Below are 16306 nucleotides of genomic sequence, written 5' to 3' on the forward strand. Positions count from 1 at the left end.
AATTCCTGAATCACAATTTGAAGGCATTAAGAGAAAAGGCTAGGGAGTGGAGGGATGTGAGTCTTAGAGAAGGACTGTAAAGCTGAGGGAGATGACCTTTAAGATCAGTGTGAACACATCTGACTCCTGAACGTTCATAACTAGATGAGAGCTTGGTCCTCCTACCCAGTTCTCACTTTAAGAGTGACAACATGGAGTCGCTACCTAAAGATGCTTGGTTAAAAATTCAGACAGAAGTCAATTGCTTCTGGAGTTGCTCAAGGCACTGGATTTCTTTCCTTTTCCCGATCTGTCATCTTCTGTCCCTGTCATTTATCTACACCAGTACCGGCCAATTACATCTCTTAGTAGGGCTTCTGTGACCACTTCCCTGCTTTTAGGATTGGCAAAAACTGTGCCAGTGCTGTCGCCTGCTCTCGGCACAGCGTGGCACTGCCAGAGCAGTTTTCATTCTTCCTCTGGTCGCCCCTATCTATCTCTTAGGCTTGGTTAGGTCCCTTCAAGCACAGGACCTCAACCTCTCTCCTGGGCTGCCTTCAGGGTAACACACTGACACCATATATATATATATATATATATATATATATATATATATATATATATATATATATATTACATAAGATCTCTCTCTCTCTCTCTCTCTCTCTCTCTCTCTCTCTCTGTGTGTGTGTGTGTGTGTGTGTGTGTGTGTGTGAAGACCAGAGAGTTGACTCTCTCTATTCTTGTTGGTTCCGAGGATCAAGCTCAAGTTGGTGGGCTTGAACAGCAAGCCCTTTTGCTCAGTAAGCTGTCTCACCAGTCCCAAGTTCATTTATTAATGGGTAAATGTTAAACTTTTCTTAAGGTCTTAAGCCCAGAATACATAGCATTAAACATTAAGACCTGAAGATGAGGACTGGAGAGATGGTTCAGCTGTCAAGGGCAACGGCTGCTGGCTCTCCCAGAAGACCTGGGTTCAATTCCCAGCACCCACATGGCAGCTCACAACTGTCTGTAACTCCAGTCCCAGAAGATGCAGCACTTTCACACAGACACACAGGCAAGCAAAACCCCAATAAATGTGAAATAAAAATAAATAAAGGGTAAAAGCCTGAAAGATGAACAAAAACAAAACTGTAAGATTTTAAACTACTTTAGAAATAATATGTATATATTTGCTATATCAAATATTTGGAATATTTAGAAAAATGGGCACATTCCAGTATATACTTTAAAAAACTCAATCCAATTTCACAATTCATTTTAATGTAACTTAGCTAATTTGATTTATGATTATAAATGGAAAGCTACAATAAAAGCTACGAAGCTTATAAACAATGCAGTCATTTAATCTTTATGGTATTAACAAATGTTTACAGGGGGAGCACTCATGCCGCTGTGAACATGCAGAAAGTGGAGGGCCACTTCTAGGGGACAGCTCTCCCTTCAGACTAGGCGGGTCTTGTGCTTCAAACTAAATCAGGCTTTGCGGCACGCGCCTGTACCCACCGAGCCAGATTGAGATCCACTAATGTGTAAGCTCCTTCTTCATTACATTTAAGGATATATGAGAAAGTTTTTTCTCTCAGACGATTGAAACATTTTTAAAACGCATCATTATAAATACCTTTAAATATTTAAGGCAGTTTAGTTCGGAAGTGAAAAAATCTTGAATGCAGCTGGTAAAAATCTATACAATGTAGAAATAGAGTAACAGGATGCCTTTGTTAAACCTAAGGGCTTGAAAAACTATGCTGTGAATTTTGTAAAATGTTTCAATTTTGATAGATCAAGTATTCCTTTCTCAGACCTCCACAAGAGCCAGAAAGATATTCTCATTGAGAGCTGTATTGATGAGTGATCTGTCAATCTTCCTTACGCTATGAGTGCTGTGGGAGGCCAGGGGTCAAGTCTCACCAAAGTGTTATTTGTGCTTTTTTAAAAATTATTATTAAAAGGTGTTTCCATCAACTATTTTACATTTTTCTTCTGCCGAGTGACTTCCTACTTTGCCCTGCATTTATTTTTTTTTTGTCAGTTCTTTTTTTTTTTTTTTATTAACTTGAGTATTTCTTATATACATTTCAAGTGTTATTCCCTTTCCCGGTATCCAGGCAAACATCCCCCTCCCCCCTCCCCTTCCTTATGGGTGTTCCCCTCCCAACCCTCCCCCCATTGCCGCCCTCCCCCCACCAGTCTAGTTCACTGGGGGTTCAGTCTTAGCAGGACCCAGGGCTTCCCCTTCCACTGGTGCTCTTACTAAGATATTCATTGCTACCTATGAGGTCAGAGTCCAAGGTCAGTCCATGTATAGTCTTTAGGTAGTGGCTTAGTCCCTGGAAGCTCTGGTTGCTTGGCATTGTTGTTCATATGGGGTCTCGAGCCCCTTCAAGCTCTTCCAGTTCTTTCTCTGATTCCTTCAACGGGGGTCCTATTCTCAGTTCAGTGGTTTGCTGCTGGCATTCGCCTCTGTGTTTGCTGTATTCTGGCTGTGTCTCTCAGGAGCGATCTACATCCTTGCCCTGCATTTATAAAAAGGAGAATTAAATACTGAGCTGCCATCGCTTGTTTTCATATTTGAGAAAGGCGAGGCACGTGTAGCCTGGAACCTTGTTTCTTGAAGACGTTGGCTCAGACCCTTGAGAGGAGGAATCCCACAAGGTCCTCCACCTAGATGAAGAGCTAAGCTGATTAATAGCTGCTAAGAGAGAGAGTCAATCTCTTCCAAGGACAAGTCTCTAGATAGGTTATCAAGTCCCAAGTGGCCAGCTTGTCAGCCCTAAACATGTGTGCATATGAGCAAGACTAAACAGACTCACCAGGTGTGTGTGTGTGTGTGTGTGTGTGTGTGTGTGTGTGTGTGTGTGTCTGTGTCTGTGTGTATGTAAAACAATAATAATTGAATTTGAGAGGTAGGGGACACAAAAAGAGTTAGTGGAAAGAGAAGGACAGAAATGATAGAACTATAATACTCATATATAAAATTCTTAAAACATTCAATTAAAAAATAAGCATAAATAAATTTAAGGTAAAAAATTAAGTAACTGAAATCAGAAAGACAGACCTGTCTCAGAACTTGTGGGAAACTCTTTCAAATCAAGACATCTTGAGCACAGTTCTTACTTCTTGAGACCGCCATTTGAAGACAAGGTAGACTCTGAGGCCTGTTGTGGACATAGCAACTGTGAGCATATTTTTGTCTACTTTGTAAGTTCAGCACCCTATGCTGGAGGGCCAAAATAATTGAGCTTATTATCTAGTCCTCCCTAATAATATGCCCGACAGAACTTGCAGTTTTCGCAAATCACAAATAATCTAGACTTAATAAGTCAGGCAGGTCACTTAACAAGAAAACTCGACTAAGAACCTTTAATTAAGATACAATTACACTCAACTTTCCAGGGTCGGGGCCTGGAGTTAGGGCTTGCTTATCAGACATGAGGCCCTGTGCAAAATATTAATTAAATAAAATAAAATCAAATTAAAATGAAAAACAAAGTAAGTAGAATCAGACTTCATCATGACTTTTTATGGGTTCAGCCCCCACTTTCTTGTCCAGTCTCCTTTGCTGGTAATCAAAGCTCTATCTTTACAAGGTTCGGGGTTAGTCTGGCCTCGCAAAGAAAGTGTGCACTGAGCCAGACCCTGTGGACATCAGACTCGCTGCTTAGCCAGGTAACTAAAACAACAGCAGCCAGCACTGGGCATGGGACAAGGTCACTTGTGACTGGCAAGGCGTGGCTTGAGCGAGCTCTTAGAATGAGAGAGTGAGTGCACAGCTCATGCTGGGCTTTGTGGGCCGGATGTGTGCAGGGGGCCCCTGGGCAGCTGCTCAGTCGGTGCCAGAGCAAGTGGGACAGCTGCAGTGGACAGGCCAAAGAGCCACCTCAAAGGCACACTGTGCCCAACTTCAAACATACAGCCTCACGCAGACAGCTGAAGAGCAGCAGCAGCAGCAGCAGCGGCAGCAAGGACAACAAATGGACCCCCAGTACCCTGGCTGGGAGGGTGGGGTGACTCTATTGTGCGGAATCTCCTTTCTGGGCAGCTGCACAGCTCAGAGAGATTTTTACATGTGAATGGCCTGGATGGGGTTCTGGTCACAGGTCACAGGAATGTTTCCTCAGCTCAGACAGGGAAACCGACAGCTCTGGAATCATATTAACTGGTGTCTGGAAGAACGAGCTAGACGGTTTTGCTATGTCCCTCTTCTGCCTGATTTCTGGACAATCCTGTGCAAATCTGCACCTGCCCCCTTGTTTTGCTGGTGATGACTGTAGCCAAGACTCCAGTTCCAGAGAAATGGCTCAGTCAGTAAGGTGCTTATCATCCAATCACATGGCTCTGAGTTCAATCTCCAGCACCCATGTAAAGGTCTGTGACCTTATGAGGAAGGCAGAGATAAGAGGATCCCTGAAGGCTACTGGCTCTGGGATCAATGAGAGACCCTATCTCAAAAATATAAGGTGAAAGGTCATAGAGGAAGACATTTGACATCTGCCTCTGGCCTTCATGTATACATACATGCACAAATGTATGCTTACATATACACACACTGAGAGGGGAAGGGGAGAGGAAGAGAGAGAGAGAGAGAGAGAGAGAGAGAGAGAGAGAGAGAGAGTCCAAGACTCCAGCTCTGTGGCTGTCAGCCTACGTAAATAAACAGAGCCAGGTACGAACACTGTTCTCAACCCCTTTGGGAACCCTCTAGCTCCAAAAGCTACTTACATCATGGTTCATAACCATAGCAAAATTACACTCATGAAGGAGCAACAAAATAACTTTATGGTTGGGGTCGCCACAACGTGAGGATCTGTATTAAAGGCTCATAGCTCTAGGAAGGCTGAGAGCCACTGCTCTGTTCTGTCCACTTCACTTACTAGGATGCAATTGTGTCTTCCCCAAAGCTGCACCCCAGGAGAAATGAGACTTCTTGGTAGATCCGTACCTGCCACTCTGAACTCTTGTGGGGAGCAATGAAAACTTGCAGGAATAAGGTACCCAGGGACTCCACCACTGAAAGATCACTTTGATGTGACTTACTTGGATATCGCTAAGAAGGTGTCGGCCCCCGTTCTCCATCACTGCCCTGTTATTGCTGTAAGCCCTCGGCACCATGCCATCCATACCAAATGTGTGGTGCCAGGGTCACTGTAGTTTGAAAGCCCCTCAGACATTTTTTGTCAGCCTTTCCATCTATGCACTTCCTTGATGCCTCTGAGGATACCTGAGAACAGCTCCAGTTGAGGAGGCAGGGGGGTTTGTTATTGTTTAGTTTGTCCATATTGTTGGACCAAGCTGATGGACTTTGTGGCAGTGTGTCCCAAGTGTGGGAGTCCCCCCACCCCCCACACACTACAATCAACAACAGGAAAAGGTTGGGCCATTTTTTTTCTTCATATTGCAGTCACTTGGCCAGTCAGCACTCAGGAGAAGACAATACAAATTAATCTCATATTGTAATCAAAGCCGAAAACACAGCTCTGGGCACTTGAAAGGAAAAATATGTTCAACTTCTCTTTTCAAGAGTCTAAGAAGAAATACACAGGCAGGAAACACTATCCCTATACACAGAATTTCTGATATCATCAAGTTCCTTATGCGTGGTTTTGTCAGTCATTCTTTGTTTTGAAACTGATTTTTTTTTCTTTTCTTTCTACTGTATATATTTTAACCCCACCACACCTCCCCTGCTCATTCATTATGCAGCTACCTGAGAGTCTCAGAAACAACTTACCTCAATGCCAACTCTGGGTTTGCTCTCCTCAGAATCCCCAGGGCATTTAAGGAGCAGGAATTTAGGAGTTTATCATTAGAATCCAGAGACAGCAAACACAGTTCTGTTCTTTGCTGGTTTTAGATGAGGAAGAGCAGAGGGCAAAATGGGACTGCTCTGTTTGCTTGCTTTCTTGCTTGCTTGGTTGCTTGATTGATTGCTTCCTGATGATTATGCTAAGGCTAAGCTTAACATTGTCACCATGTTTAAGCATACAGCCATGTGGCATTAAGTCTAGTCATGATACCCGGTCACCATGACTTTCTATATATCTGGAGGGTTTTCAACATTCTAAATGGAAGCTCTGGGCTTTGCTTGTTGTGGCCCTAGAGAAGTAAGTGCGGCAGCCACTGAACTCCATCCCCAGCCCTAAGTAGAAACTGTAACCACGAAGTTACATCCTCCCCTAGCCCTGGAGACTCTTCATTGTGTCTTTGTAACAGGTCAAGTCTCTCCTCTAAGTTGTTACACTGAATCTGTCCTTCTGGGAGTGTCTTGTTTCTCTCAGCATAAGGTTTACAAGGTTCATCCCAGGTTGGAGCTTGTGTCAGGATTTCTCACTTTGAGTGGCTAAGTAATATTCCACAGTGTGGTATGCCACAGAGTTCACCCACTTACCTCGTGTGTGGGGATGTTTCCATCCGTATTAGCCACGTTCCTCCTTGCCGTGACAAAGTGCCTGGCAGAAACACCTTAAAGGAGGAGAGCTTTATTTGCACTGAAGATTTAGGAGATCCATTGTGTCAGGGAAGGCATTATGTCTGGGAGCACAGCTTGTTTCAGCTGGCTGGAGCAGGAAGCAGACAGCTTGGGCTGCAAGGGAGGCTCATTCTCTCAATAACCAGCTTCCTCCAGTTACGCTAAAGTTAGCCTGTAAAGGTATTACAATACCCCAATACCCCAAAGCCACATTGTGATCTGGGAAAAAATGTACGGGAGTCCTTTGGGGGATATTCCACGTGCAAACCATGGTGCTGACCCTCTGCTTCTGTGTGAGAGCTGCCAAGTCAGGTGCCTTTTGAGGGAAAACAGCTTAAATCTTACTTGCAACAGAGGTATGTCTTTAGGATGAGGCTTCTTGGAAAAATTCAACTAAACTCACAGTGTGTGTACAGTCTTTAGGTCTATGCAAGTAGCTTTTCTCTTTCTGGCATTAAGTTTCAAATGCTATTAAAAAATCAGAACATAGTGGAGAGAATTTATATGAAGAGGCATTAGCTACAATTTCATGTCTATTAGAGGCAGTCAATATCGCAAGAAACAACATCCAAACATTAGCCTCGGGGCCCCGAGAGTTTTTTCGTGATGGGAGACAGGAGGAAGCCATTGTTTTAGTACAAATATACAATTTTCTGCATGAATTACATAATTCGTCCTGCAATGCCCCCTAATTTTGCATTTTGTGACTAAAACGGTACCTCATGGGTGGAAATCTAGTCCTTTTTCTTCTAAATCATAAGCACCGAGAAGTCTCATCTACTCAGCAGTGATCGCTCAGCTGAAGTCATCGGATTGTCTTCAAGCCCCACCATACCTCCAACCCCACTGAGCTGTTTTCTCAATGGAGGACTTTTCTTCTTGAAAGCAGTAAGCGGGTGGGTAATGCTAAGATATTCCCAGCTGCCTACTTTGTTTCTCTCTACTTCCTTGCCTTACAGCTCCTCTGAGTCCCCTTCCCTTCTCTGCCAGCCCCGTGTCCCTAGCAAATGGAAAGCAGGTTCTCTTACTCACCTGTGAACGGAGACCTTTAACAGCCTGGAACCTTGGGCCCTTGGGTACAGGGGCAGGGAATGCAGGGGGCGGGGCGTGCAGGGGCGGGGCGTGCAGGGGCGGGGCGTGCAGGGGCGGGGCGTAATAACATTCTCTTGACTGTAACTGGCATAAGGGTGGTGGTTTCCTAACCATGTACTTGAATTGTTTGTCTGGGTACTGGAAGACAAGGCTGCATATCTATGTCCCCTGATAGCAGGAGCCTCTCTGGTGGTTTGGCGTTGCATCCTGGTGTATAATGCCGTGTGGTAGGGATTGGAGAAAAATAAGAACAAAGATCTCTATAACAGACTCCTTACTCCTTATTTGGAAGTCACAAGAGTCACTAGTCAGAGTTCCCTGACAGAGCTGCTGTGTATCAATACCCTGCTCTCCCCAGTCCTGTAGGGCCACCCTAGTGACTCATATTACCAAATGCTGGGGTACTCTAAACATTTTACCCAATCCCACCAAAATTACAAAGGAATTCTATCCACACCCAGTTTTAGTGATGAAAAAACTGAAGCTTGACAAAGTTGACCTTTCTGTGGTTACCCAGCTCATGAAGGGCAACAGTGAGATCCAAGCTAGAGGGGTAAATTAAAAAAAAAAAAAAATCCAAGCTAGGTATAAAAAAAAAATCTAAGCTAGCTCAGCCTCCAACTTCTTGGGGGTCATTATTAATGGCTCTCTGAGTGTCCGAGGAACTGCACAATGCTCTGAGGGAGGCCTCTGTGTTTCCTTGTCTGCCCCTCACACTCCACCCCTCCTGTCACAGTCTCGGTAAAGTGACTCTGATCATCTTTTACACCAGGACTCACCATAACTCAGTTCTCCTTCTGTGGAGTCTGTTTTGGTCTTCATGGTTTCCTATGGGTCTGTCAGCCTGCCAGATATCCTACGATGTGAGCCCCAATCTCCTTACGGAGAGTAGAAATCCTCACTGTACCAGCCCTCACTCTCCCCAGGGCCTAGACCTCACCTCTTTAAAAAAAAAAAAATTCCCCTACTCTAACAGCCAAGTGGTAAACATAAACTAAGAATAAGTCAGGTGCCCAGTGAAACGGGCCACTTGGGATAAGAAAACATATTCTTTCCCCTCCTTTAATTTATTTATTTATTTTTATTTTAATAGTACAAATTTGGGGAGTAGTGTCACAATTTGATATATGGACATAGTATGAAATGATCAAAGCAGAAATATTTAATGATTTCCTTAAACTTTTCTGTTTTCTTTTTTCTTTCTCTTTTTCTCTTCCTTCCTTTGTTGTTGTTGTTGTTGCTAAGGGTAGATTCCAGGGCCTTTCACATGCTAAGCACACTGCTATACTGACATCCCTGTCTTGATGATTTTCCACGAGTATATAACATTCCTGTGAGTTCTTGTGAGTGCTGCCAAGGCCTTCTCAGCTCTTGATGAGTTTAACTCAAGGATCTAATGCTGAATAATCAAGCTCACCAGAGCCACCTCCAACCTGCAGCTTCTGAGTTCACACACACACACACACACACACACACACACACACACACACACACACACACACTAAATTAATTAAACTTTAAATAAAAGTGAGAAAGAACTCCTAAGAGTAGAAGGAGTCTCCATGAAGAAAATAAGGCCGTGAAACCCTGCCCAGTGGTCTTCTATGGATCTTACAGAAAGAGCAAGTTTCTCTTTCTGGTTGAGTCGCTTTGCTGACACTGCACATTTTTGAGCACCCAAGGGCCAAGCCAATGTAGAGACCTCACAACTCATCCATTCAGGGGATGGGCCCTGTATACTACCTGACTATCAGGGGGTCCAACACGAACCCCCTACTGTTACTGTACCAGGGGAGCCTAACTCCTACTTCAGAACTTGTACTTATTTACGGGTAATGTAATATTATCCATTCATGTATGCAACATACAAGGTAAAGTGTAAAGTTCATATATAAAATATATAATGACTGAGTTAAGGTAATGACATTTTCCTTTTGTTTCTTTGTGTTTGAAGCCTTCAAGCTCCCCTTTCTCATTATTCTTAGAACATACAACATGCTGTTGTCACCTCCAGTCACCTGCCGTACAGTACAATATGAAGGCTATTTGCTTCCCCCTAAACCACACTTAATACCTATTATCTAACGTCTATAGACTGCACCACAATTTTATTTTCTTTGGTCTACCCTCAAGACTGTGCCACCCATTTAGATGCCACCAACTGTCTACTGTCACCTCTCAGCTCCTGCCTTGCCCCATTACAAAGGTGGAGTGTAGAGCTGAACATCCAATAAGACAGAGAAATCACAAAAGTCTCCCGACTCCTCATACACTGAATGGCCTTAACTATGGAACTATGGTGGAATAGAAAAATCTGCTGCAAGACTTGTTTCACATTCCCTTCTTACAGCACAGATGGCAAGAGCGCACACATGTGTGTGTGTATGTGTGTGTGTATCTGTGTGTATGTGTGTGTATGTGTGTGTGTATCTGTGTGTATGTGTGTGTATGTGTGTATGTGTGTGTGTATGTGTGTGTATGTGTGTGTATGTATGTGTGTGAATGTGTGTGTATGTATGTGTGTGTATGTGTGTGTGTATCTGTGTGTATGTATGTGCGTGTGTGTGTGTATGTACTTCTGTGAGTGTGTGTACTCACGTATGTATGCATTGTGTATATTTCTAAAGCAAGGGCAATGGACTAATTATTGTCTGATCTTTGAATTCCACAAAGGAACGCAAGTGATTTCTGTCTCTTTCCGTGGCTTAAGAAAGGGTTAAGTGTGGGCCTTTGACCTATTGCTTTGTGGGTGGCCCCAGTGTCCACTGTGACCCAAGGTTGGCCCAAGAAAAGGGAATGAATAAGAAGGTAAGGGTTTGTGCTGAACTTAAGCTTGAGGCCCCCACCCCCCAAAAAATGAAGAGAAAAAGAAAGAAAGAAAAGAGAGCCCCGAAGCATAATTCTTCCTCGGTTAATTAAGCGCAGACAGGGAATTTATGGGTCAGTGTGTGGAAACCAGGCAGACATTTTCCATTTTTTCTTACCTATGGCCATGGCACCGGAATGTGGTGGGAGCCTGGTTGTCCATAAATAGTCTGGCTCCGGCTTAACAGAGACAATTTCTTTCACAGACACAGAGTTAGCATGTGCTAAAAATGACAATGCCATCCAGCGTCAATAGTTCCAGGGAGACCCTTCATTCCTAGTCACAGCAATGAAGCCGCTGGTGGGTGGTCCCTGCCGCTGGTCTCTCCCATTATCATCTCATTGTGGCTGCGAGGCCTGCTGCACTTTGGAACTCTCTGGTATGTTAAAAGCCTTTCATGCATTCGAGGGGCTTGACACTCGTATTTATATATCTCGCTTGCATGGCAGCCCGACCTCTATTCTTGGGATCCCCATCCTTTGTGTCTCCGAGGTCACACCCCATTTAAGCAAGAATTGTAATATACCCTGAGAACACCAAGCCGTCATAACTCAGCTCTGTGATCCAGATTCCCCTGGGGGGTTCACACTCTGACTTGTGATTCTCAGAGTCAAAGTGTGGCCTAGAGTAAACTCCTTCAGTTGAAAGAATTTTGAGTTTGACCTTAGAAAGAGGGGGTTTCCTGTGGAAATGGAGCAAATTTTGTAGCCATTACAATATGTGTATAGTATATAATTGTATATTATTATATAAGTATATATTGTATATTATTATATTAGTATATATTAGGTATGTGTGTATAGTAGATAAATTATATATGTCTGTATCAGAAGGCTGGACACCACACCAGACTCCTTACATTTGCTGGGTCGTGGATTTTGCTTAGTTTCGACCCCTCACCTTCATCTCACTGTGCTCTGGCCTTGCTGCTCCGCATTCTGTCCTTACTGACAGGATGAGCTTTTAGCAACAATCAGGCCAGCTTTCCCGCAGCCTCCACAATAAATAGCAGCGTTCACAGAGTAGTCTAGGAGAGTCTCCACTGCTTAGCCTCTGCCTTATCTTCCTTCAGATGGGCACACCCTGTTTTCTCTAACCTGAAAGGTTAGCTCACTCACTTATCTGGACCACACCTCAGATTCTCTTTGTCTTTCATTTCTTTGAGCTTCTATTCCTCCTTGAAATCTGGAGACGTGAAAGTTCTTCCCCTCCCAAAGCATTCCTTTAGGAGGCCTCTGACATTGAATAGGATATCCCTCCAGTATCCCAACATGGCCCTTCCCATACCTCACGACCTGTAAACTGCATTTCCCATTACGCACCAGTCCCTGGAGAGCAGGGATTGCCTCTCTTCTTTCTCTGGCTCTCTAGAGATTCCACAAGGCTGATCTATGGAGAATGAGGAAGACGTTGGTGATCAATATGAGTAAATCATACCCGAAGGAATCCTTCCAGGTGATCGTAGATGTCGAGTCTCAACCCAACAGGGTAATGAATAGGTTTTCATCAGCCCTTGGAAGGATATGACAAGCAGATGCCACTGGAGCCAGGGAGCTCTGAGACATGGAATGACCCAGCAGTTGTGAAATGACAGAGAGCGGGCTCATGGCTGCTTCCAATTGCCTGTGGCATGACATGCTGGCCACCGTTTGCCTGGGCACAGGTTAGTTTGTTTGCTTTTATAGTTCATTTACCATTTCCCTTGTACAGAGATGAGTGGTGGCATTAAAATCCTTCCCCCCTCCAAGGCCACCAAGAGTCCCAAGAAGAGTTTTATACCAAACAGTAGAATGAGTCCCAAGGAGGCCCCAGGAAGCAGGAAAATTACGGGTATACTCAAACTGTTACCCTTGAAATAGACCCTCCTAGTGCTCAGGGTGGTATTTTTATTGGCTGCCTATTAAATATGAAAGCATGCTCTCTTGCCCAGCCTCTGGGTGAGAGCCTGATATTTGGCCGGGTGAAATATTCTGGCAAGAGAGGGGGGAGAATGGGCAGGTTTCTTGATTCTCAAATGGGTGAGTTCCTGTGTCTTCCCCATACTGCTCCTTGGGGTACTAGGTACAACAGGCTGGAAACCTCTCTCTGTCTTTGGATGGCCTTTAAGGGTTACATGGATGCTTGCAAGATTCTTCTAATGAATTCCCACCATTTATTTCAAGCACTTACTGTAGGTGGCTTGGGGAATTTTAAGTAGCATATAAGCTACAGGCAGACCACCTGTCTCCATGCACCGCCTATACCCAGTACTGGTTTCACATTCTCACAAGATGGGATAAGGTAAGTACTTGAGTGTTTGTCAACTGCTCAAGAAGGCTATGGGAACATGGGAAATGCAAACCCTTTTGGTGCCTTCTTAATGCTATGACCTGACTGACTGTGCTCTGAACTTGCTCTGTCATAGATGGCCTCATCTGAAGACCCTTCCTGAGACACCTTTTGAAGGATTCAACAGTGGCATGTGAAAATACTTGGTAGGACGTTTAAAACTTAAGAGTGTAAAATCTCAAATCTCTTTTGAAGTCCATTGTCCTCTGGCAGTGCTGTAAGCAAACTCTGACTCACTTCCCCCCTTGGATAGGATTTCCTCCATGTGAACTCCTAATGCAGTGAGATTCTTGGGATGCCTTTGCAGTTATCCACCTTCCTCCAGTTTGACCGCCTCTGTGTTCTCAGGCTTCACTGAAGGGTTCTAACCACACAACACCATCTTTACAGCACTTGGCACTACCTAAAATGGCCTCCATGCTGGACGGGTCCAGGGGAGCATCACCCGGCACTTCAGATAGTTGTAGTCTGTGCCTGTAGGAGATCCATCATCAGAATGCTTCCTCAAATCTTACGCCTACACCCCAGGTAGTCCTGGATGCACCCTCCAAATCAGTGAAGGCAACCCATGACCCCTAGTGTTAACCAAACAAAAGCTTCCCTTTGGATAGGAGTCAGCCAAGTTTACGGGTCTCATGGGGCTCTCCCCTGACCCATCATGTACTTTGATCTAGTGCTGGCACATGAGCAATTCTTGGGGAAACCTTAGAGTCACTAAACCCAGTCAAAGAAATCGCCACTCTGCTCCAGACACCTGTTTTGGACAATTAATCAACATGAACTACAAGGAAGAGAAGTCGTGTGTACATTAACAGGTCAATGATCTCCTAATATTTCACCTTGAGTAGCACTCTGGAACATATATAGGCATACATATAGATATGTATGTGTTTATATATGCATACGTGCATATGTGTGCATATATATGTATGTATATGTATATACATTTCTGTGAGTACTTGTGATGATTACAAGAGACACATTCATCTTTGACATTGTCCCTTGACTGATGGAAAGAAATACCATCTTATCTTGAATCCATGGGCTATAACAATTTTATAGTGTGATAGAGATAAGGAGCAGATGTAGTAGACAAACCAATGTGACAGCTTTGAGCTTTTTTGTGCACCCTAACAGATGAAATAAGCATTGTCAGAGGGAGAGGCTGTGGGCTGAGGTGGAAACAGGGCACTGCTTGAGCAGGGGAGTCTGCGAGGAGGAGCTGTGTGTGCCGAGGCCTGAAGGAGAGTAGGAGGCCCACACAGACCCGAGGGAAGAAAGCTTCAGACCATCTGTGTAGCAAGTACAATGGTCTTAAGATGGGAATGAATGTGGCTGAGGACAGAAAAGCTGGAGTATACAGAGAAACATCGAAAAGGGGATGACAGGAGCAGAGCCGGGCAGCCATTTTGGATGACTTGAAGCCTACTTCAAAGGCACGGAGAACACTGAGCATGGGAGGCATAACCTGATTTATGCTTCAGGGAAATCTGCCCTGTGCAAGCCGAGCAATAGGCAGGTTGATAGAGGCAGGGGGGCAGGAAGGAAGCAAAGGACTGGATGATGGGGCCTGATACCCTGGCTATAGAGGTGGTGATACTGGGTTGAGGTCAGTGTGGGGATGTGGTTTGAAAGCAGCATCACTAGCAGAATCACTAGGATATATTCATGGGTTGGATGTAGAGTCCAAGGGAAGGAGAAGAGTAAGTAATGAACCCAAGGCTCTTAGTCTGAGCAGTTGGGTGGGTAATTGCTAAGAGGAGGAGAGAAAGCTCAGTTATATTGAGGAAGGAAAAAAAAAACACCCAAGGTTCAGTGTAGACACAGCCAATTGTAAGGAGCCTGCTAGTCATCTGAGAGAGGGTCAGGAGAAGGCAGTTGTGTATTGACTTGAGCTTGAGGAGTGTCAGCGCTGCATAAGCTGATATGACAGTCAGGAAGATTAGCTCGTCCTGAATCTATGGAGATGTGTGCGAGCTGCCTTGGGGGAATGCAAGTGGCCAGAAAGGGAAGGACAGAGTCCACAGTTGAGGAGCACAGCAAAAGAGCCAGGCGGTACAGCACCCTGAAAGCCCCAGGAATAGAGGATTCCAGAGGGAGCTTCGCCTGTGCCCAGCAATGCTGAGATGTCTGAGAGGAGAAGGCAGAGAGCTGATGCAGGCATTTGTGCTGGTAGCAGGGAACAGAGCTCTGCTGGTTCAGTAAAGGAAATGGAAGTTAGATTAGACAGTTTTAAGGAGAGTCTGTGGGATGAAGAAATGGCAATGATGAATAAGATCCTCAACTTGGAGACTTTCCTCTTATGGGAAGCACACAAGCCGAGGCATGGTCTGAGTGGAGATGCTTGTGAATGATGACATCTTGGATTTGGCCATCGCAGTTCAGGGAAAGTACTCATGAACAAAGGAGTTCAGGAGCCAGAGGCCAGGGTGCGAGCTGGATGAGCTCATCTGCTTCACAGGGTGGATGGAAGGAGGAACAAGATGTCAGCAGAGAGGCCGGGGTAGCCAGCCTCCAAGGGTGTGACACACAGATGTGGAGTTGCAGGGAAAACTGGGTCCTCAGAACATCAGGAACACACTTGAGTAGTAAAGTAGACTTTCAGACAGCAAAAAGAGATAATTGAGTTTTGTCAATATTTTTAAGGACAGCTGCGTGGGATACCTGAACATGCTCAGCTTTTACTCCAGTCACACCAGGGATGTTTGCCTGGAGGGCGAAACCTCCATATATTCCACAGACTCAAAATTTCTGTGTGCATGCATAGTGTGTGTGTGTGTGTGTGTGTGTGTGTGTGTGTGTGTGTGTACTTGTCAGTGTGGGCATGTGTGTGTGTGTGTGTGTACTTGTCAGTGTGGGCATGTGTGTGTGTGTGTGTGTGTGTGTGTGTGTGTGTGTGTGTGTGTACTTGTCAGTGTGGGCATGTGCACTCGTGTGCATATGGCAATCAGAGCTCAAGACAGTTGACTTCCTTAGTTGATTTTCACTTGATTGATTGATTTAATTTAACGCCTTTATTTGACAATACTGCAGGTTGAAATCAGGGCCTCATACATGTGAGGCAGGTGCTTTTCCACTGAGTACATCCCAAATCACTTATTTATTTATTTATTTATTTATTTATTTATTTATTTATTTATTTATAATTTAATTTTTTTTAAATTAAGGACTCTCACTGAACCTGAAGTTCATGATTTGTCTAGACTGGCTAGTCAATGAACTTCCAGGATCTGCCTGTCTCTGTCAAAACAGCACTGGGCTTGCAGGTACATGCAGCTAGTTTTTCTACACGGGTGCTGGAGATCTGAACTCTGGTCCTGATGCTGGGATGACAAGTACAACTGAACCATCTCCCTCCCCACTGGTACACACTTCAGACTTTATCTAATTCGTGCTAGACGAATGCTGTGGCTAGGAATTATCTGCACTACACCTCTCAACACACTCAAGAGTATCAGGAGAGCAAATGGTTCTGAAAATTCTGCCACTGGAACCACTGCCAGGCGGCCTGTGAGATGCTATTATCACATGGACTAGGTACACTGGTACCCACTCGAATTCACTGC

At 44.6% G+C, this 16306-nt stretch overlaps 1 long non-coding RNA gene across 2 annotated transcripts; it reads right to left on the minus strand.

Annotated features, from left to right (window-relative positions):
- Window positions 1–1223: 1223 nt before the first annotated feature.
- Window positions 1224–7558, minus strand: LOC102549965 (uncharacterized). 2 transcript variants are annotated; one of them, XR_005492372.2, is made up of 4 exons: window positions 7487–7558; window positions 6374–6447; window positions 3044–3143; window positions 1224–2501 (listed from the first exon to the last, which is right to left on the minus strand). It is a non-coding gene; the product is annotated as an uncharacterized LOC102549965 (long non-coding RNA). The 2 variants fall into 2 exon arrangements; XR_005492373.2 differs by lacking the exons at window positions 6374–6447; window positions 7487–7558 and adding an exon at window positions 5717–6340.
- Between the last annotated feature and the right edge of the window lie 8748 nt (window positions 7559–16306).

Source organism: Rattus norvegicus, chromosome 13 (genome assembly GCF_036323735.1).
Source record: "Rattus norvegicus strain BN/NHsdMcwi chromosome 13, GRCr8, whole genome shotgun sequence".
NCBI classification, from domain to species: domain Eukaryota; kingdom Metazoa; phylum Chordata; class Mammalia; order Rodentia; family Muridae; genus Rattus; species Rattus norvegicus.